Genomic DNA, 22,035 nt, shown 5'->3' on the forward strand with positions numbered 1-22,035 from the left:
CACAATTTCTTCAATGGTCCGTCGTCAATCTTCCTTGATGATTTCACGAATTTTTTCAACATTTTCGTGTGTTCGGGCCGTGGAAGGACGACCAGAACGAGGTTTGTCATCAATTGACATTTCACCATTTTTGAAATGGGAATACCACTCAAACACTTGAGTTTTCCCCCCATAGCATCGTCCTTGTACGCCATTTTTAACATTTCAAGAGTTTCTTTTCCACTTTTCCCGAGCAAAAAGCAGAATTTCACCGCCGCACGCTGTTCACGAAAATCAGCTATTGCAAAAATGACGATCACACAGATCAGTTGTCACTATAAACTCTGCTGAAACTAGTCCTTACCTTCTGAAGCAACGGTAGTCGGCTTATCAACTCAGGAATGTTAGCTCTATGCGCTCATAGCAGCAAAACGCGGTACTACAGAAGCTCTGCCCACAAAAAAATTAGTTCAGCTTCTTTTGGGTACCCCATCGTATATTGTAACATGTTTCTCTACTGAAGATGCCATTTGGATCGTTAATTGGTTTTATTAACAACCTACAAGTCATAACTACAATTGATTGTAACACTCTTGCGGGATTACACACTTTACAAACCCTAAACACTAATCTCTTCACACTATCTTCAGTAGTCTTCATGTATTTACAGTATAACACGGGAGCTATATAAGCGTCACTGAATTACACACTCTCAATGCCTTCTCAGTTATCACAAACTATCACTGATTATAACACATAAAATCTTCTAACCACGCGTTTGGTTCTTCTTCTTCCCACGACTGACTGACTTCTGCTCCGCCGAATACTCCGAATACTAACTCTCACACTCTTCAGTGGCTGCTACATTTCAACTGACTCCTTAGGCATTCCAGTCTCTCTTATAAACCCTCAGTTGGACAGTGGAGAATACATCTTGCTTCATTATTGTGTAATCACCGTGTTTACAGAGGCATTGCTGGGCAGCGCTGCTGAGAGATGTTTACTGCAACACTGCATAGCAACTAGCACACTTCGGCTCGGCTAGGCACAGCACAGAGAAACAGAGCTTTCCGTACTTTTGCATAACCTCATTTCCACTGTTGCGCAACTTGGCAAGCAACCATTTATCAAGAGTCTGTCTTCGTGGTAACTCATTCCACATCCCGTTGCCCAGCAACGGTTTGACATGTCACAATATATTCATCTCCAATGTTGAAGAGTAAGCCAGACAAGGAGCCAGCAGAAAGTGTTCAGTGAACTTATATCTGTTGATCTGAGTTCTCCTCTGCCAGTAAAGGAACAGACAATGGTGATGCATTTTCTTTAGTTGGATCTTCCCGCTTTATCCTGAAAGTCCTGTCGCTAAAATGCAAAACACGAGCATGGGTATGTTGGTATGGGATCTGCATTAAGTACATACAATGGCCACAATTGTAACATGAAAAACTTTAGTGAACTGTAGGCATGATATATAATATTCTGTAAATATGTCAGAGCTTTAGACAATATCAGTTCTCCTTTCTCTCATTTATAGGCATTGAACTCACAGCTGTCTTACAGATCAGTCCTTTGTGTCAGACCGCGTGCAAGGGCTTTGAAGATTGTTTATATTGTAACGTGTTTTTTCTACTGAAGATGCCATTCAGATTGTTAATCTGCTTTATTAACAACGTACAAGTCATAACTACAATTGATTATAGCACTGTTGCAGGTTTGCACAATTTACTAACCCTACACACTAATTTCTTCATGTTATCTTCAGTAGTCTTCACGTATAACCTGGGAGCTATACAGTTGTCACTGAGTTATGCACTCCCAATACCCAGTGCCTTCTCAGTTACCACAAACTATCACTGATTATCACACATAAACTCTTCTAATCACACGTTCATCAGTTCTTCCTCCCGCGACTGACTGTCTTCTTGCAAATACTCTGAATACTGACTAACACTGTCTTTGGCGGCTGCTACATTTCGACTGACTCCTTAGGCATTCCAGTCCCTCTTATAAACTCTCAGTTGGACAGCAGAAAACGCACCTCACTTCACTGTTGCATAATTGCTGTGTTTACAGAGGCGTTGCTCTTCAACGCTGCATAGCAACCAGCATGCTTCAGCTCAGCATGGCATAGAGAAATGCCGCTTTCCTTACTGTTGCATAACTTGGCAAATGACCGTTTATCAAGAGTCTGTCTTCGTGGAAACTCGTTCCATATCCCATTGCCCAACAACAGCTTGACATGTCACAGTATTTTGGGGATAGCTGTGTGATGATGTAATGATTTGTTGCCTTCAGATCAGAAAGTTTATTGCTTCATGAAAGATTATAAGCAGTGCAATGGAGGTACAGTGTTACCATATTGTTATGTGGATGGACATAGTGTTGCTAATTAACTGACCGTTAAACGCCTTGTGACCAAATACATGCAAGGCGGCCGTGGGAGTATGGTGTTTTCTGTGCAGTCAGCGCCATGACTGCTGCTATGCAACATTGCAATAAACACTTCTCTACAACAGTATAGGCTGTTTTCTGCATGGTTGGTGCGGAGGCTATATAATGACAGTTACAAATATAACAAGTTCAATTTTTAAGTGACAGTGATAAAGTGGAGAGTCCAGGAGGGTTCACAAGTTGAGAGTACGAGGACGAGAATTGAGCATGAATTGTGAAGATTAATTGAGAGTGAATTGGAACCAGGACTATGGAAGAATACAAGAGGTCGGCCTGTGAGGATTTAGCATGTGATTTGAAGACTTTATGTGTGCTATAGTACAGTGATATTGGGAGTGTATGATTTAGGGAGACTGTTATAGTTCCTGTGTTGTAAACCCATGAAGACTGCTGCAGATAGACTGAAGGGATCAGTGTGTAGTGATTGTAAATTGCATAAATCAGTAACAGTGTTACAATTAATTGTAGTTACAGCCTGTAGGTTGTTAATAAAACAAATTACCGTTCCAAACTCGTTTCTCAAATTGCTCAGACATATGTATGTCATTGGATTTTTGCAATTCCATATTTGGATACTTCAAGAAAGTAAAGATTAAACAAGTTCCCTGAAATGTGAAATTCTGCATTGAAATTAATATACCTATGTATTGTTTTACATACATATATGAAGAAAATATGTTAAGACATGATTCAACATTATCTGGAAAACTAACTATTGCAGTCAGAATCATTAAATTGTCATTGCAGCTACCACTGTAGTCATATGCAGTTTACCCACTTCTCTATATTTAAGTTATAAAATTGTACATAGTGGCTACACATTTTAACTGCCATAATGTGGGGTGACTGCTCTGTTTTTCATTCTCTAAACAGCAGTTACTTTTGGAATAATGTAACAACATTCAGTCCACAGGTTGTAGAGTCATGTAAGATTGCATTCTGTGACTGCTTTTTATAAAAGAGAAGTGCAGATTTTTTATGGATATCCAAATAGTGGTGCAAAATTTCCCATGGGAAGGGGTTACATTGCACCTTGATTGCATGTGGGAACTGTCAGATCCTTTCCACTGCTGCTGTTACATTGTCCCACACACACTTACTGAACATCCTAAATTTTTCACATGCCTGTGTGTGTGTGTGTGCGTGCGTGCGTGCGTGCGTGTGTGTGTGTGTGCGTGTGTGCGTGCGTGTGTGTGTGTGTGCGTGCGTGTGTGTGTGCGCGCGCGCGCGCGCGATGACAATATATTCATAATAGTAATAAGTATATACTTATTTTAACACAAGAACTCAACTGCAAAGGGGCACGCGGTAGCGTAGTTGGTTGAGGCACTATGCTACAAGCCAGAAGGTCGTGGGTTCAAGTCCTGATGAGGTCACTGGATTTTTTCAATTGAATTAATCCTTCCAGCTGCACTATGGCCCTGGGGTCGACTCAGCCTCTAACAGAAATGAGTACCAGGCATTAATTAAATAATTTTCCTGAGGAGTAAAGCGCGGCCGGCACGTAAGGCTGACAACTTTACCGCAAACTTTGAGTTGATAATGTGGGACCCTCAACATCTCACAACCCTCTGGGCCTTCATGGCCTGTTACAGGGATAGGTTTACTTACTTTACTCAGCTGCAAAAATTACCTGTAAGGTATTAAATGTATTGGTGCAGTGCAACCCCAAAACAAACAAACTCCATGCCCTGTAGTCTGCAAGCAAACTATCTACTGAGTGGCTGCCGCTTCTTGGCGAAGTTAGTGCCAACTTTTGCAGATAGAGGGTGTCACATGGTCAGCATAATGGATCCCTGTGGCTGTTAATCTCAGTTTTCTAGTCCTGACAGTGCAACCCCAATCCAACCTTAAACATACCTATGTTAGGAAATAGTTTTGCCACTTTTGGGTGTGTAAATTACATGAATTATAAGAGCATATCTGAAGGTGAAATAAGGAAGAAATATAAGTATAGTTTACCTTCTGAGCTTTTGCCCAGTTTAAGTTCACATACAGTTTTGTCACCATAAAAATTTCCTGCAAAACTTTTAATGTTTGCTTAGAAGTGCATCTAAACCACTTCTAGTGGCAGTGAAAGTTATCATAGGAACTTAAAAATACTCCATCTATCAGCAGAAATAAGAACCAGGTTGATCTGGTTCTTATATTTACTGTAAGACTGACAGAATCTTTTTCAAATCTAGTGCAAAGTTGAAAGTGAACAGTGTTAGAGGAAGATGGAAGTGAAATATTCTTCTGAAACTTCAGTTGACATGGCGCTATATCCCAGAAGATAGAATTATTCATAAGCACCACTGTGAGAACCTCAGATCTTACACAGCGCTATTTCCCAGAAGATAGAATTGTTCATAAGCACCGCCATGAGAACCTCAGATCCTACATGGCGCTATATCTAAGAAGATAGAACTGGTCATAAGCACTGCTGTGAGAACCTCAGATCCTACATGATGCTATATCCCAGAAGATAGAATTGTTCATAAGCACTGCTGTGAGAACCTCAGATCCTACACAGTGCAAAGTTACTTCTGAAGGCACAAAGTACACTTCGTAAAGATCAGTATCCCTAAGATGGCATTCTATATTTCCAATATCTTTGCAGAAACTCAGCTAAGACTGGCTTTATTATGTTAGTGCCATCCTTGGCTGACTTGATAACTTGTATTGATGTGTGTTTCAAGATATGCCACATTCACCAGGTTTTCCATAGTGAGTGAATGTGCATTGTTGCTTTGTTATCATTTGTGTCAAGAACTGATATAAGGTATGGTCTACAATATTACTGCTAATTTTAAGCGTTTCATTTAAAATCCATAATTCAGTTGTGCACATATAAGAAAGTTGTTACATGATGACAGTTTTAATTTAATCATTATGAAATATGCCGGAGTAACTAATCACTTTGTGGCATCAAAGAAATAAAGCATTTATAAGGACAGTAAGCGACCGCCTCTGTGGTTATTGGTCAGAGTTCCTGGCTACAGATCCAGAGGTCCCAGATTTGATTCCTGGTGCTACCAGATTTTCTGAGAAGTAGTGGGTCTGCAACACGGTCCACTTAGCCTCTTGACGATATTTGAAGAGCTACTCAAATGAAAAGGTAGCGGCTCCCTCTAGAAAACCGAAATTAACGGCCGTGGGGATTTGTTGTGCTGACCATGCGACACCCCTATATCCACTAAAGTTGGCACTAACTTCGCAGACAAGCAGCAGTGGCTAGGTCCATATAGTTCACTTGCGGACTAAAGCCACACAGTTTTTTTATGAGGACAGTAAGCAGCAATGGAAGGAGAATAATCAAAGTGGAATAAATCACAATTTACACTTTCAGTTTCATTTACATTGTATGTTATCTAAGTCTAAGAAAAACATATTTATATATTGGGGTAGATCAGCAATGCTAATGAAATAGCAGTGTTCTTTGTACATCACCTCTGAAAGGAAAAATCCTATGAAAATAATAGTCAGCATGTAATGAAAGTGTCATAATTGCTGTGATTTAGCAGATGGAAGAAAGTTGCTCCAGTTTTGCAGACTGAATAGGTACATATCCTAGTGGAATAATATTAAGATGCCAAGAAAATTGATGAAGATAAGTAAGCTTGTAAGATAAAGGATAACTCATGTGTGGATCAGGCAACCAGGGTTCTGTTTGAAAAAGCAGAGCATGTTAGTCATTGATGCATTTTCGAAGCTTTTGACACATGATGTGAGGGCAGGAGCACATTAGTACTTTTCATGGTAATTTTGCATTCTGTTTGTTATGTATATCAGGAAGTATTTTTTATCACACAAAAAATACTCAGTGTATTTTCATATAAATGTATTTTCCACGTGTTTTAGTCATAAGGTCAGCCGCAGGCGAATCAATACATTAAATATTTACGCTGTCTCCTGACTACTGCATGTTTGTACAGTTGACATAAACCAAGGAGGATCCCACTGTGATATGTATCAGTTGTCTTGATATTGAAAGAGATGCTTTAATGACAGGGTTTCTACTGTATACATCTGAAAATTAGTTAAAAATAAGTTTAATCATATGAGTGTTGGTTTTTATAGTTTGTTGGATTTCCATAACATATCTTCTGCTGACCCATGTTAGGTGGATCCCTGGTCACCACAGCACGGTGAATCCTCAGGTTGTGGATGGAGGAGATGGCCTCCAGATATGGAGGGTAGCTGAAAATACATTAAATAAGCAGTGACGGACATCCAACAAGGGGTGGTCCTCCACCTTGGGGTTGGGTGTGCGGCTAACAACTCCTCACCATAAAAAATGAGTTTGTTACAAAGGATCACCAAGACGGATTCCTTAGATAAACGACCTAAGCTAAAGTAAATGGATATGACATTTGGTACTTGAAATGTTAGATGAATGTATAGGGCAGGTTTGTTCAGGGCAGTGGCAGAAGAAATATCAAAATATAAGTTATATTTAGTGGGAGTACAGGAGGTCAGATGGGATGGAGGTGACACCGAACCAACAGGTGAATACACATTTTTCTGTGGAAAGGGGAATGAAAATCATGAATTAGGTACAGGTTTTTTCGTACATAAGAGAATCATATCAGCAGTTAAGAACGCAGAGTTTGTTAGTGATAGGATGTCATACATAATACTGAAAGGTCGATGGTGTGATATTATCGTTCTGAATGTTCATGCCCCAACAGAAGATAAAACTGATTACATGTATGAAGGACAGGTTCTATGAAGAACTAGAATACGTATTTGATAAATTCCCAAAATACCACGTGAAAATTTTCTTAGAAGATTTCAATGCCAAAGTAGGTAAGGAAGACATTTTCAAACAAAAAATTGATAATGAGAGTTTACACAAAATTAGTAATGTTAAAGGAGTTAGAGTAGTAAACTTTGCCACATCAAAAAACCTTCCATCAAATGTACAATGTTCCCACATCTTAACATTCATAAATGTACTTGGGCATGTCCTGATGGAAAGACACACAATCAGATTGACCATATTTTGATAGATATGAGATTACATTCAAGTATACTTGATGTCCAATCATTCAGGGCAGCAGCTTGTGATACTGACCACTATGTGGTGGTGGCAAAATTTAGGGAGAGACTAGTGATGAGTAAACAAACAATGCACAGGGTTCATATGGAGAGGTTCAGTCGCAAGAAATTAAACGAGGTGGAGGTTGAGTAAGTGAGTGAGTAATCCCTGTTACTAACTAACAACAAAATTTTAACTGTTTCAGTTCTAGAGTGCAGGACAGCATATTTTCTGGCTTGCGATTCTTCTATCCCATAAGGTGTGCTTGCACCAGGTGAGGGTTATATGGGGTAAAAAAATGGACGAATCAGTCAACTCAGGTTGGTAATTTCATGACCTGGCCAAAGTATGGAGGTTGCTGGCATATTTCACTAGAACCACTCCTTTTTGGATTTCGGATTTATGGCACGTATAATATGTCAGAAGAAAATTAAAGTCTTACATACCAATATATAAAACGTAAGCTTGACAAGACCATCATACAACTCGAACCTCAAATACTTAGAATCAAAGTCTGCTGCCGCCTCATTGTCAAGGTCAGTGGTTCTCAACAGGGGTCCTGTCCAAGGGATTGTGCCATATATTGGAGATGCAACAGGCAAAAGTCGGAAAAATTGGGGGGGGGGGGCACGGAAACCATTAAGTGGGACACTAAAATTTCACTTCTAGAATAAAATTATTAATAATATAAAAAGAAATAAAATGTAAAATGGTCAGTACATATACGTAATAACATAATAACTCAGTATACTTGTTTTTGTGTACAGAATCTGTTGTACTTAAACCACAGCCTTAGATCTGGGAATTCCATGTACTCGCCTCGTGGGAGGGGGCAAAGTCCTAACAAAATGGTGAACTGGAAAATTGATCTTTTATTTTCATAAATATCTCCCACCACCATTTCAATAAATTTCAGGTGTTCTTCAGTTAAGCATTCAGAGTGTTTGGAAGACATTTTTCTGTGCAAGTTAATGTGACAGTTCCCTGCTGTGGAAGTAAGTTGCAAACTCCAGCTACTATTTTTCGAAAAGTAAGCATTATGTTTCATAAAACTTGAGCTTTCATTACAAACAAATTATTAGCTTTTAACAAAATCTGAATACCCGCCCTCTACGACAGAAAAATTTTGTGAATTGATTACAACAGTGTTGTATTTATTTTAAGTAGAATGGCTTTTAAAGTAATTTTTATGAATATTGACTTCACAAATTTTCCACATATTTAAAATATTTAGAAATAGGGCAGTCATCAACTTTAAAAATTAATTAATATTCCTTACATTATAAACAAATAATACATGTTATAAATAAAAGTGTAGTTGATAAAGCACATATTTACTATAAATCTTACATTTATTATAATTAAACAATATGAAGGGTTGGGGCCACAGAAGTAAATGAAACTCGGAAGTGGGCCATGAGCGAAAAGATGGTTGACAACCACTGGTCTAGGTCACACCACCCAACAAAATGCAGCTCTTTACAAAATAAAGGAAAATGTCAGGAATATTAGAGCACTGAGAATGCAGCATGTAGTGATGAGATTTGCCTTTGCCAGTACAAATTGATTATTACAAGAGACAAGTAGATGGATCCCAAGAACCCTTGACACTGGGTATTTCTTCCATCTACAATAACTTTCCTACTGACACAGCTGGTTAAGTTTTGGATTTATCCATGAATTTAATATTTTTCGTAGTAATCATGGCATGATATTAAAACCAGTCAAAAGTAAGTTTGTAAACGAACTATTTTATTAAAAATTTTGAAACAAAAAATTATCCTCTACCCCCGGCGGGACTCGAACCCGCAATCCCCGGTTTAGGAGACCGATGCCTTATCCATTAGGCCACGGGGGCTGAATAGTCCGTAGGTCATGTAAGACTGCATTTGCGGTCTTCCTTGTAATCTGTCAGGGTTGGGTTGTGTCGTAATGAATTCACATAATAATTGCCTTTCAACAAATTTGAGTCGTAAAAGAATATTACAGCAGTAAGTAAAGGTTAGTTGAATGCTTCACATTTTTCATTTTGTAGACTAATTGTTACTTCCAATGTAATCAATAAAAAGAAAACAGTGTTTTCCCAAGTGAAGGAAATACTCTTCAGACGATTTTCATTAAAGCTGTAATTTTTCAATCCGTAGTAATAAGAAAAACTTTCAAAAATTCATTTTCCTGTTCAAAGTGACATGGGCTGTTTGGGTCCGTGACGGAGTTTCAAAAGTGATTTATCTGAAGCCGAATATGGATTTCAGATTTGTGGCCTTGTGTTAAAGTGTTATTTTTGCATGCCGTGTGAACTTGTAACAATGTTTTTATGACTGGTTATGTTTGATAAGGATAGATAAGATTAAAGGTTTGTGCGTAAGGAAAAATGTAGTTCACTGTCTTTTGGTTTATAGCACTCCATATCGAATACACTGGTCTAGTGAACGTTCCAAACTGCCCAAGACATTTCTTGGAAGTGTTTTGTTTGAACCGCGACAGGAAAGTCAGCCATCCTGATGTTTTTCATGATTTTTGCAAGGCCCGTCTAGTACCACAGGTACCTCAAGGCGTTCAAGGCTCAGTTACGCCACGGTCAGTGCTGGTCAGTGTCTTCCAGATTTCCAGATTCTTTCTTTAAGTAGAAGAAAATAAAAATTGGTTAAGTCAGTTTGAACGGTTTGAACCAAGAAACCGCACGACTAGCATGACTAGAATACGGTGTCAGCAGATAAGATCCCAGTGTACAGCAACCAGTATACTTGTACATATTATAAATGACCTAGTGAGGCCAAAGGCATTTACAACTCAGAACAAAAAAGGTAGCCAGTATTTTCATGATTTCTGTATTTGGGAAACTACATTGTCTTGAAAGTAAGGTTAAGTTTTATTATGATAATTCTAACAAATGTTATGGAGTGGTAGACTTCTAGATTTATACTATAGCATTGGGGTCAATGAATGTATACAAATAAAAGCCCCAAGATTTTATAAGTTTCAGTAGAGCAAAATGTGCAAGAAAATTTCAGTAGATTCACACATACACATACATCTTAGACCCTGTCAACTGAATTTAATTAACATTTCATCAGTATCCCAATCGTTTTTAAGGTGAGAAAATATAGGTTTTAATGACACAGTGATCTCTTGTGTGTAATTACTATAAATGTTTGTTTCTTGCATGTAATTTGCCAAAAAAAAAATAACCTGTATATATACTGGATTCAGAGTTAATCAGTGATTGGTTGACAGCAACACCCAATTTACTTTAGGTACATAGTTTTACAGTGTGTTATAGAAGATGTGGCTACTGGCAAAGAATTGTTTTGTATTGGCAGATTTGTCACATATCTGGTGCTGCGATGGATGTTCTTAACCATTAGGCCATAGCCAAGAATGAGAGTGCCAGTAAATTTGTTTTAAAAATGTGCTGCATTTCATATTAGTGGATGTTACCTGTGAGCCATGGCATTTTAGTATAATGGCTAGTCGAGTTCATTTGATGTCAGGTGTGATGGAAATTTTTCTTCACCAAATTCCACCAAGCCTCATACGTAGTGGGTATGGGGCTTTTCCCCCAGGAGTGAAGTTTACCACGTACCTCCATCTGATGCAGAGTCAAGTCAGAAGTGATATCTCTTATTCATTCACCCACTCATGGCGTTGAGCCCTCCTTCATAAGCTGCCATTTGTGCAGTTAATCAAGAACTTCCCAGCATTTTATGGAACCTGAAGGTTCATTACCATGTTCACAAGAGCCTTCCACTGGTACCTATCCTGTGAGCCATGGCATTTTAGTATAATGGCTAGTTGAGTTCATTTGACATCAGGTGTGATGGAAATTTTTCTTCACCAAATTCCACCAAGCCTCATACGTAGTGGGTATGGGGCTTTTCCCCCCAAGAGTGAAGTTTACCACATACCTCCATTTGATGCAGAGTCAAGTCAGAAGTAATATCTCTTATTCACTCACCCACCCATGGAGCTGAGCCCTCCTTCAGAAGCTGCCAGTTGTGCAGTTAATCAAGAACTTCCCAGGAATTTCTGGAACCTGAAGGTTCATTACCATGTTCACAAGAGCCCTCCACTGGTACCTATCCTGAGCCAGATCAATCCGATCCACACTGTCCCATCCTATCTCTCTAAGATCCATTTTAAAATTGTCCATCCACCTATGCCTTGGTCTTCCCAGTGGCCTCTTTCCATCTGGCTTTCCCACCAGTATCCTATATGCATTCCTATTTTTCCCCCATTCATGCTACATGCCTTGCCTATATTGTCCTCCTTGACTTGATCATTCTACAAGCTATGAAGCTCCTCATTATGCAGTTTTCTTCAAACTCCTGTCACTTCGTCTCTCTTCAGTCCAAATATTCTCTTCAACACCCTGTTCTCAGAGACCAAGTTTCACACCCATACAGAACCACAGGCAAAATTATAGTTTTGTATATTCTAATTTTTATGTTTTTGGACAGCAGACAAGAAGACAAAATGTTCTGGACTGAATGGTAGCAGGCATTACCTGAATTCAATCTCTTAATTTCCTCCTGAATCAAGTTTTGGTTTGTTATAGCCATTCCCAAATACTGAACTGTACCACATTTTCAAACCATCTGTTAGCTGTCTTCATGTCATGATTCTGCCCTGTATTTTGATGATGAGACAGCAACATATACTTAGTTTTCTCTGTGTACTTCTAGACCAACCTCCTTACTAGCGTTAGTTAAAGTTCGTGTGTTTCTCATTATGATATCTATATTATCATCCAGTAGATTTACATCATCAGCATAGACCAACAGCTGATGTGTCCCATTTAATTTCAGTCCCACCTGGTTTTCCTGGACCTTCCTAATGGCATATTCTAAAGCAATGTTGAAAAGGAGTGGCGATAAAGCATCTCCTTGTTTTAGACCATTCTGGATACAAAAGTTATCAGACAAATGTTTACCTGTACGGACTTTACCTTACATTTCGTTAAACACGTTTTAATCAGTCTAACTAGTTTCATGGGTACCCCCAAACTCTTATGAGAATATTGTACAATACTACCCTCCTAACTGAATCATAGGATTTCTTGAAGTCTAGTAATACAGGTAGCTTATGTACTGTCACATTGTACTCCTGTTTTTTCTCCAATATCACACTAATGCAAAAGATCTGATCAGTAGTTGATCTGTTCATCAAACCCATACTTATGATCCCCAATAATTTCATCTATGTATGGACTTAACCTTGAGGGAAGAATATTGGATAAAATTTTGTATGAAGTTGATAGCAGTGATATCCCCCGATAATTACTACAGTCAATTTTATCACCCTTCTTGTGAACTGGTACAGTAATATACTCTTTCCACTGATCAGGCAATTTTTCCTTATGCCGAATATAAGTAATTAGCTTATGGATCTTAGAACGTAATTTTTCACCTCATGTTTGAATAAGTTCTGCCGAAATTTGATCACTACCTGGCGATTTATATCTTTTCAATTTTGTAATAGCACTTTCAACCTCAAAAGGTACTAATAGCTCAGCAGTATGTATTTCGGTCTGCCTAACATCACTGACCCTATTTGCGTTCAATAACTGAGAGAAGCCATTTATTCCTCTATATAGGTCTCTAATGTCCTTTTCTTACTGTTTGTTTCAAGCTCATCAGTTTTGTCTTTCAGATATTCCCTCTTTTTATTCCTGAAATTCCTGTCGATTTCACGTTTTGTGTTGTTCAGATTTTCCCCATATGAACTCTGGGCATCATTCATTTACTCACTGTCAGTGTTTCCCTAACCTTTCCCACCACCAAGTAGTGGTCAGTATCACAATCTGCTGCCCTGAATGATCGGACATCAAGTATACTTGAGTGCCAGCTCCTGTCTATGAAAATATGGTCGATTTGATTTTGTGTCTTCCCATCAGGAGATGTCCAAGTAAATGTATGGACGTTACGATGTGGGAACATTGTACTTTTGACAGTAAGATTTTTCAATATGGCAAAGTTTACTACTCTAACTCCATTATCATTACCAATTTTGTGCAAACTCACTCCCAGTCGTTGGTTTGAAAATGTCTTCCCTTCCTACTTTGGCATTTAAATCTCCTAACAAAATTTTCATATGGTACTTTGGGAATTTATGAAATACTTGTTCTAGTTCTTCATAGAACCTGTCCTTTTATGTCATCAATTTTATCTTCTGTTGGGGTGTGAACATTCATAATGATGATATCACACCAGCGACCTTTTAGTATTATATATGATATACTATCAGTAATGAACTCTGCCCTCATAACTGATGATACGATTCTCTTATGTACAAAAAAACCTGTACCTAATTCATGATTTTCATTCCCCTTTCCATAGAAAAATGTGTATTCGCCTGCTCTTTCAGTGCCACCTCTGTCCCATCTGACCTGTACTCCCACTAAACCTAACTTATATTTTGAGACTTCTACCGTCACTGCCTTGAGCGAACCTGCCCTATACATACTTCTAACATTCCAAGTGTCAGATCTCATATCCATTTTCTTTTGGCTAGGTTGTTTTTCTACAGAATCCATCCAGGCCTGAGCCTTCTTGAACATTTTCGTAACAAGCGTATTATATCTCTTATTACCAAGACAAACCACTTTTCATTTTATCCTTTTTCAGTGTGTAAGTATAGGTATATTTGTCATACTTGTTATAATTTCCTCTTATTCTTGAGTAAATCATGGCAGATTTTTCACAGAGTGAAAGGGCATCCGAAAGACTAGTAGACTTATGAAAATACCAAGTACTTAGATTTAATGCTATAATACAAAACATGTCACTTGTTTATATAGTATAACAGCCATCTCTTCTGGCTCCACTATTCCGGGTTGAATAATAACAATAATAATAATTGAGATAGTAAGTTTCTCTGAAAGAACAGACCCACCTACCATACTACACACGTTATGACCCTTATTGTTTCATATCATAGGATATATTATTGAATCTTTTAGAATTATTTTTCTAAATATGTGCCCAGCATCAGAAGTTGTGTTGTATATTAGATCAATTTTGTGGGTGTAACATGAAAATTCTGCTAAACACTGTTAAAGCTAAAGTCAGATAGGAGGATATTTTCAAGCCATTGTATGGAACAAAATATTACACAGAAGTTTACATGAAATTAGGGACAGTAATAGAGTGTGATTGCCGGTCATGGTAGCCGAGCAGTCTAAGGCATGCACTGTCTTCGCTCGCTCGGAAGCCGGGATCGTGGGTTCGAATCCCACTCAGGGCATGGATGTTTGTGTGCGTTTTTCTGTGTTTGTCTACAGGTAGAGGCCTTGCGACGAGCTGATCACTCGCCCAAGGAGTCCTACCGTATGTGTAAGATCTAGTAAACCAAAGTGAAACGGAGAGTTTCATGGAGGTAGGCCTAGGCCCAAATGAGGGCTGTAGCGCCAATGGAAAAAAAAAAGTGTGTGATTAGTAAACATTGCCACATCCATAAGTCATTAGACTGGTTCCCACACCTGGCACAGCATTCTTCTCATATAGACCCTTGGCAGTAGCAGACAATTCATGGTCCACATTTCTTTTGTAAGTGCATCTTACTTTATTTTAAAGCCATGCCACAGCTCAGGCAGTTAGTCACCAGGTCATGTGGGGTTTGTAATGGACAAAGTGGTACTGGGTCAGGTTTTCTCAGTACCTCGGTTTCACTTGGCAGTCCTCATTCCATCAAAAACATTTATTAAAGTATTTCGCTCACAGTATGTCCAGATCCATCTCTTATGGTTTAACCATGGCAGGCGGTTGGAAATCCATAAAATTAGGAAAATTATTACATGTTTTCTGTAATTGTTTAAACAATGTACAGTTTTATTCTGGGAATAAAATAAACATTGTTTTGGGGTAGATCAGTCTTTGTTCTTTCATTTACATATAATTTTTAATATAAGAGATGCCATAGGTCTTGAGTTATCAGCAGTTACATAAGAGGTTGCACAAGTGTTAACTCAATGTCACTTACAGCTTCGTCCAATTGCACCCTCGCATAATAACGTTTTCACTGTTAAAAGAAAAGGCTCTGACACCTTATGCACCTAATGATGGCCCATTAGGCCAGAATTTGTAGCATTATATGAGGGTAAGTCAATAAGTAAGTTACAAATGGATATAGAACTTAATAAATAAAAGTACAGATTTGAAAAATGCTTTTATTTCTCAACATAATCTCCCTGTACATTGAGGCACCTGTCCCATCGTTTCACAAGCCCTTGAAAACCAACAGAATAAAATTCTTTGAGCTGCTGTTGGAACTGGGGGTGTTCACACGGCATGGCCTACCTCATAATGAATGACAGGTTAGGTTTTCACAAAGTCTGTGCACGATGAGTGCCGCGCATGCTGACCCCACAACACAAAATGCAAAGAATGGGTCTGGCATTACAACATCTCAGTCACTACCACAATGAAGGACACAATATGCTAGCCCAAATTGTTACAGTTGATGAGTCTTGGGTTCACCATTACCAGCCCGAGACAAAGCGTGCATCAGTGCAGTGGAAACATCCTGCATCACCTGCCAAAAAAAAGTTTAAAGTGACACAATCCTCCAGGAAAGTGATGCTCACAGTCTCCTGGGATCACGAAGGAATACTGCTCACCACATTCCAGTCTCAAGGACAAACCGTAAATGCCAACTCCTACTGTAACATCCTCAGGAACCTTCATAAGGCCATTCCACAGAAGCATGCAGCCTGTCATGCATTATGAGGTGGGCCATGCCGTGTGAACACGCCTGGTTCCAACATCAGTCCAAAGAATTTTATGCTGCTGGTTTTCAGGGGCTTGTGAAATGATGGAACAAGTGCCTCAGTGTACAGTGAGATTATGTTGAGAAATAAAAGCATTTTTCAAATCAGTACTCTTACTTATTCAAGTTCTATATCCATTTGTAACTTACGTATTGACTTATCTATGTATAATAAGGAAACAAAGAAGTGTGAGCATTAATATATCGAGAAAGTTTCACAAAGACGACAAGGAGTGGGGACACAAAGTTTGTATTAATAACACTGGAAAAAAGTAGCTAATTAATCAATGCAACGGGATACTTAAATCTAATAATAATAATTGTGCAGTCCTGGTCCATTGTACTGCCAGTGAATTTCATTTATGAAAATGAGTCATGTTAACTGATTTAACCAGTGTCTGTTGCTAGTGGGGTGGGACTAAGTCCCTTGTACTGTGGCCACTTCTGGCCTATTGTACCAGCACCAGATGATAGGTGAGGGTGATTGTGGAGCAATTGGTGGAATGAAGATTGGCAGGGGAAACTGAAGTACTCGGAGGAAACCTGCCCCAGCGCCACTTTGTCCGCCACAAATCCCACTTGACCAGACCCGAGATCGAACCCAGGCCGCCGCGGTGGGAAGCCAGCAACTAACCGCTTGAGCTATGGTGCGGCCTAAGCGGCCTCCGTAGTCTAGAGGTAACGTTCCCACCTCATGACTCGTGGTACGCGGGTTCAAATACCCGGTGGAGGTCGTCGAATTTTTAAGGGCGGAAAAATTCAGGGAACAAGTCCTCCGGGAGGGACTTTAAGCTGTGTCCCCCGTGTCGTAAATTTACAGCACGTAAAAGAACCTCATATCCCCAAAGGGGATCACTGAGCCAAATTCCAGGACGTTTCCTGCTCAACAGTAGTCTCTAAGGCCTCTGATAGATGGGGGAAGCATTATAGATACCGCTAAGCAAGTGGCCGAACTCGCTTGCTCGGCGGGACTGATGGTACGCACCATTTATCAGTAGGGTATAGAGACTGGTAGAATATCATAGAGGGAAGCACAATAGATCAAACTGGCCACGGTGCATGAGGAAACCCACTCTCTCTAAATAACTAACTAACTATGGTGCGGCCTTAACCAGCATCACTTCATTCATGTCAGGAGGAACTTTCTCAGTAGCCCCTATGAAGAAGTAAAAATTGTTCATGTAAATCAGTCTGAAATCCCCTTACTAAAAAAGTAAATCATTATGAGCTATATAACACACAGGAAAGAATAATATTCATATGTGTTCAAAGCAGGTAAATTTTGGTAAATCTGAATAAAAAGAGGCATGTTTGTGTTGCAGATATCTGTGTTCAACCGCATAACTTTTGTTCATACCTTACACTTGAAAGCTACATGAAATGTTGTTTTTCAGTTACTTCAATGTACAGGGTTAGCCTAAAAGAAACAGTTTAAATGCTTTATAAATTAAAATTTCGACCCCCACTTTTCGTTTGTCTTTGCGACATCAGAATCACATGAGCACCCCTAATGTATGCCTCTAACCAGATGGACATGCAGCACTGGAATGAAGGAAGTAAGTAAGGATTTCTTTAACGGGCTAGTTTTCGGTGATGAATCAACATTCCACATTAGGGGTACTGTGAACAAACACGACATTCATGTATGAGGAACTGAAAACCCGAGAGCTGTAGTATAGCATGTGATGGATTCACCTAAAGTGAACGTTTTTTGTGCTGTATCCTGTAAAAAGGTGTATGGACCATTCTCTTTCCTTGCTGAGAAGCGTTTGGGAAGAACTAGACTATCGCATTGATATTTGTCCTGTTACAAAAGGGTCATACATAGAACACTTGTAACTTACCCATGTAAACTTCAGGGCGTACTTTTCAAACCATGTAAGTATCTCGGCCATGCTATTAAAACTCTTCTTTCTATAAAACTTTTGAAGTGTCTATTTCTTTTAGGCTAACCCTGTATTATAACAGAAATATCAAAACTTAAATTTCACAATCTTTTACATGTCAGCCTGCTACAATAATATGAATCCAGAATTTCATTTCACCAGGCACCTGCCATACATCACCAAAGTACCCCACCAACTAAATATTATGAACCTAAAATGTCTTTCATGTTGTCATGTTCATAGTATGAACCACTCAGCACAATGAACCACATAATGTAAACAGCATACATTAACCATTGGCTTCCAACAACATGAAAGAAGAGGAAAACGGTAACATTACGATACTAACACGGCAAGCAAATGCAGCAGACAGTAAAACAAATTTTGAAGAAGCCTATGCGTGATCTACTGCAGTAACCAACACAAAGCTACTCACAGCTTACAAGATTTTGAAAGATCATTTTTAAATATCAACTTGTGGATTTAGTATCACCTGATTATTAAATTGGGTTTAACCTATTTTTATATATAAGACTTTATCAGATGTACGGTTTTTATTCTGATTTTTAAGCAAATTGGACTTAAATTTGAGAAACAAACTAGTGAAATGCTACATTTGGAGCATTGCTTTGTATGGGGCTGAAACTTGGACACTTAGGGCAGCAGATCAGAAACACCTGGAAAGCTTCGAAATGTGGTGTTGGAGAAGGATGGAGAAGATCATTTGGACTGAATATGTGAGAAATGAAGAAGTGTTATTTAGAGTCAGTGAGCAGAAGAATATCCTACATGCAATAAGAAAACAGAAGGCTAATTGGATTGGTCATATCTTACATGGTAACTGCCTTCTAAAAGAAGTTATTGAAGGAAAGATAGAGGGGCAGATAGAAGTGACCAGAAGACGAGGAAGAAGACGTAAGAAGATGTTGGATGACCTTGGGGACAGAAGAGGATATTTTAATTTGAAGGAGAAAGCTCTAGATCGCATCAAGTGGAGGAACTATTTTGGAAGAGACTGTGGACCTGTCGTCTTGACAGATTACTGATGAATGAATGAATGAATGAATGAATGAATGAATGTATCTTATTGTTAATTTTAACCAAAGTCTAGTCTAAGTCTTGTCTAGTTTGTGAATTCAACAGGAACCAATTTGTACAAACCATTTATAAAAATGGGAATGTTAACATTGCAGGTCAGTAATACTGTGTGAGAAACTTGCAGCACCTGAAGATGACAATTTGAGGTTGAAGCCTGTAGTGCATGCTATATAAATAAATAGTAAAAGTATTGTTGTGTTAACAGTAAAAATTGTATATGTTCCTTGTACCGACTTGTACTATAATTGGTTCTGGTCAAACATGTAACGAGTCATGTCCTCCTTGTTACTATTGTTATGAAAAATAAATATATATATACAAAAAAGGCCTAGACATTTCCCGTCGGACCCAGTCATGTCATTAGTGTATATGAGAGGCCAGCGACATTTTCCATACATAATTTGAATGATTTGAGTGTCCTCACCTCAAGTGACTCTACTGTATGGACTCTAGATATTGCTAATGCATACAGGATTGTATGTTCTCACAACATCAAACAGGACAGAGGAGAAAGCTATTTTGAAAAGTACAGGAATGGCTTGTGTCCTTGGTTCCAAGAGATAAAAATTGGCCATCATGCCCTCGTGTCAATAAACTTTATGACAGAGGGCCACTCCAGTCTTAAATCATGCTTAAGTAGATCTGACATTCTATTCAGGGCAGAATGTGAATATGGTGACAGGCTGCAAAGGAAGGAACATATCTTCTGGGATTGTAAACTATACGAGGACCAAAGGGTAACATGGTGGACGTTTTGTCTGAGGAAAAAGATTTGTGCAAGGAGTCTGTTACTTCATAAACAGAGTTCCTATATTTATTTAAAGAAAAATAAGTAAATGTACAGAATATTAGTAGTATTAATAATAAAGATGAGAGATATATTAAAAAACCGCAGGGCAACATCTGTGTTAGAATAAGATGTTTATAAGACTGTGCTACAGAGAGCCGGGTGAATATTGCCTATGCCTTGTATATAAATTTATTTTTTCAAAATAAAAAAAAACGTTCTTGCAGCGATTGTTATGAAGAATATGCTACTTTCCTTTTCCCTGATTCATTCTCCAACCTCTAGCCAACTGCAGAGGTTGAGGCAACTGGTATATCAGAAATGTGAACGTGCGCACTCATTAACTGCACATACAACTACTCCTGTCTAGAGTCAGATGCAACACCGGTCGCTCATTTTTACCAATCATATCACATTTGTCTAAACCAATCACAGCCGCAAACAAACCAATTTTATTTCACGTTACATTGGTGGATAAATTGTGCATCGTTAACAGCAGCTATGGTGGTATATTATGTGGTAGTTGGTAAGTATGGATTTTGATTTGGTGGTGTGAAATGCAGTTGACGTTTACTCTTGAAGTTACATCTCCATGTTAAACATATTATTTGTGTATGTGAATGTTGTATCTACTACACCAAATGAAATTAGACATATATATCAAGCCAGAAATTCTTGTTATAATGACATTTCATCCAAATCATATTTATGTTGTGTGGTTCAGATTCTACTTCATAGTCAGTCCCAGAACCTCTTGTTCCTTCATTGCATCCCCCTTCCTTCAATCCTCTGTCCTCAGTTGTAGCTCCCAAAGACTATATTCATGTCATATCTACTACTAGAACCTAACAGCAAGACATTAGTGCCCTCTGCTGTTACACATATTCCTATCCATGCAGACAGTCTTTCCACTTCCTTTCAACTGTCTGTCCTGCAGCCATCACCAACAGAAGGCAACACCTTTGCAATGAAAGAAACATTTCTTTCCCCTGAGCTCTGAAATGTAAATGCATCTGATGGGAAACTTGGGCATATCAATCGTCAGAGTTCCTCCTTAACACCTAGAGCAAGGTATTTTCTTTGCTTTCAGAATTGGCACAAAGAAAAGGGAAATTATATGAACTTATTCGGAATAAGGAGAGGGCACTTTCTAAACTCAAACAGAAATATCGAAGGAAAGAAATTGTAAAAGCTGTGTGATCCACTGATGGAAGATCAGTCATCAGCCTTCAGTTTAGAGACAGCCAAATTTCTAGCAGGAAACTTAGGAACCGTAGACAGCCTAAGAGCAGGGGGTGCAATTTTGAAAACAAGGTGTTGGCTCTCTCTCTCTCCTTAAACGTAGCCCCAAATCCTATATCCTCTGCACACTACTCCCCCTCTCCAGATGATCCTTGCGATCTGTCCCGAATACTGTTCCATTTAGAACAGCCACCAGTGCTAATGTGTTCCATGATGCACTTCAGCACACACTGCAGAAAATATCTGGTAGAGATCAATAATGTTGTCTCATGTTTGATGAAATATCAGTGAGAGAGAACTTACATTTCAGTCAGAAGTTCAACTTCGTCGAGGGTTTTGAGGATTGTGGAAGTCAGGACAGGACACACATTGGAAATCATGCTTTAGTTTCCTTGATCCGTGGCTTACGTAGGAAGTGGATGGACCAAGGCATAAATGGTTGTGCAATAATTGAATGAGGTTATTGGCGCCTGTCAAAATGCTGGACTGAAGGCTGTTGCCACAATCTGTGACACAGCTCCCAGCAACGTCAAGGCCTTGAAGCTGTTCGGTAAGTGCATCCAAAATTTATTCGTGAAGCATGATCGTCATCATCATCAGTAATCTGTCAAGCCGACAGGTCCACAGTCTCTTCCAAAACAGTTCCTCCACATAATGCGATCTAGAGCTTTCTCCTTCAAATGACAGTATCCTCTTCTGTCCCCAAGGTCATCCAGCATCATCTTACATCTTCTTCCTCGTCTTCTTGTCACTTCTATCCGCCCATCTATCTTTCCTTCAATAACTTCTTTTAGAAGGCAGTT

General features: G+C 38.9%; 1 long non-coding RNA gene and 1 other non-coding gene across 5 annotated transcripts in view; one reads left to right on the top strand and one right to left on the bottom strand.

The window, feature by feature from the left end:
* Window positions 1-9,238: 9,238 nt before the first annotated feature.
* On the bottom strand, window positions 9,239-9,311 carry Trnar-ccu. Its single transcript has one exon. It is a non-coding gene; the product is annotated as a tRNA-Arg (tRNA).
* LOC111870441 overlaps window positions 9,270-22,035 on the top strand; it is a 23,853-nt gene continuing 11,087 nt past the window's right edge. Inside the window, exons 1-3 of one of the 4 annotated variants that reach the window (XR_004513667.1) lie at window positions 9,270-9,454; window positions 9,856-10,260; window positions 21,543-21,782. This is a non-coding gene — a long non-coding RNA (uncharacterized LOC111870441). Of the gene's footprint in view, window positions 9,455-9,488; window positions 10,261-21,542; window positions 21,783-22,035 lie in introns of those variants that run through there. The other 3 variants (XR_004513669.1, XR_004513668.1, XR_002843849.2) reach the window with 3 other exon arrangements.

Source organism: Cryptotermes secundus, unplaced genomic scaffold, assembly GCF_002891405.2.
Source record: "Cryptotermes secundus unplaced genomic scaffold, Csec_1.0 scaffold1558, whole genome shotgun sequence".
Lineage (NCBI taxonomy): Eukaryota > Metazoa > Arthropoda > Insecta > Blattodea > Kalotermitidae > Cryptotermes > Cryptotermes secundus.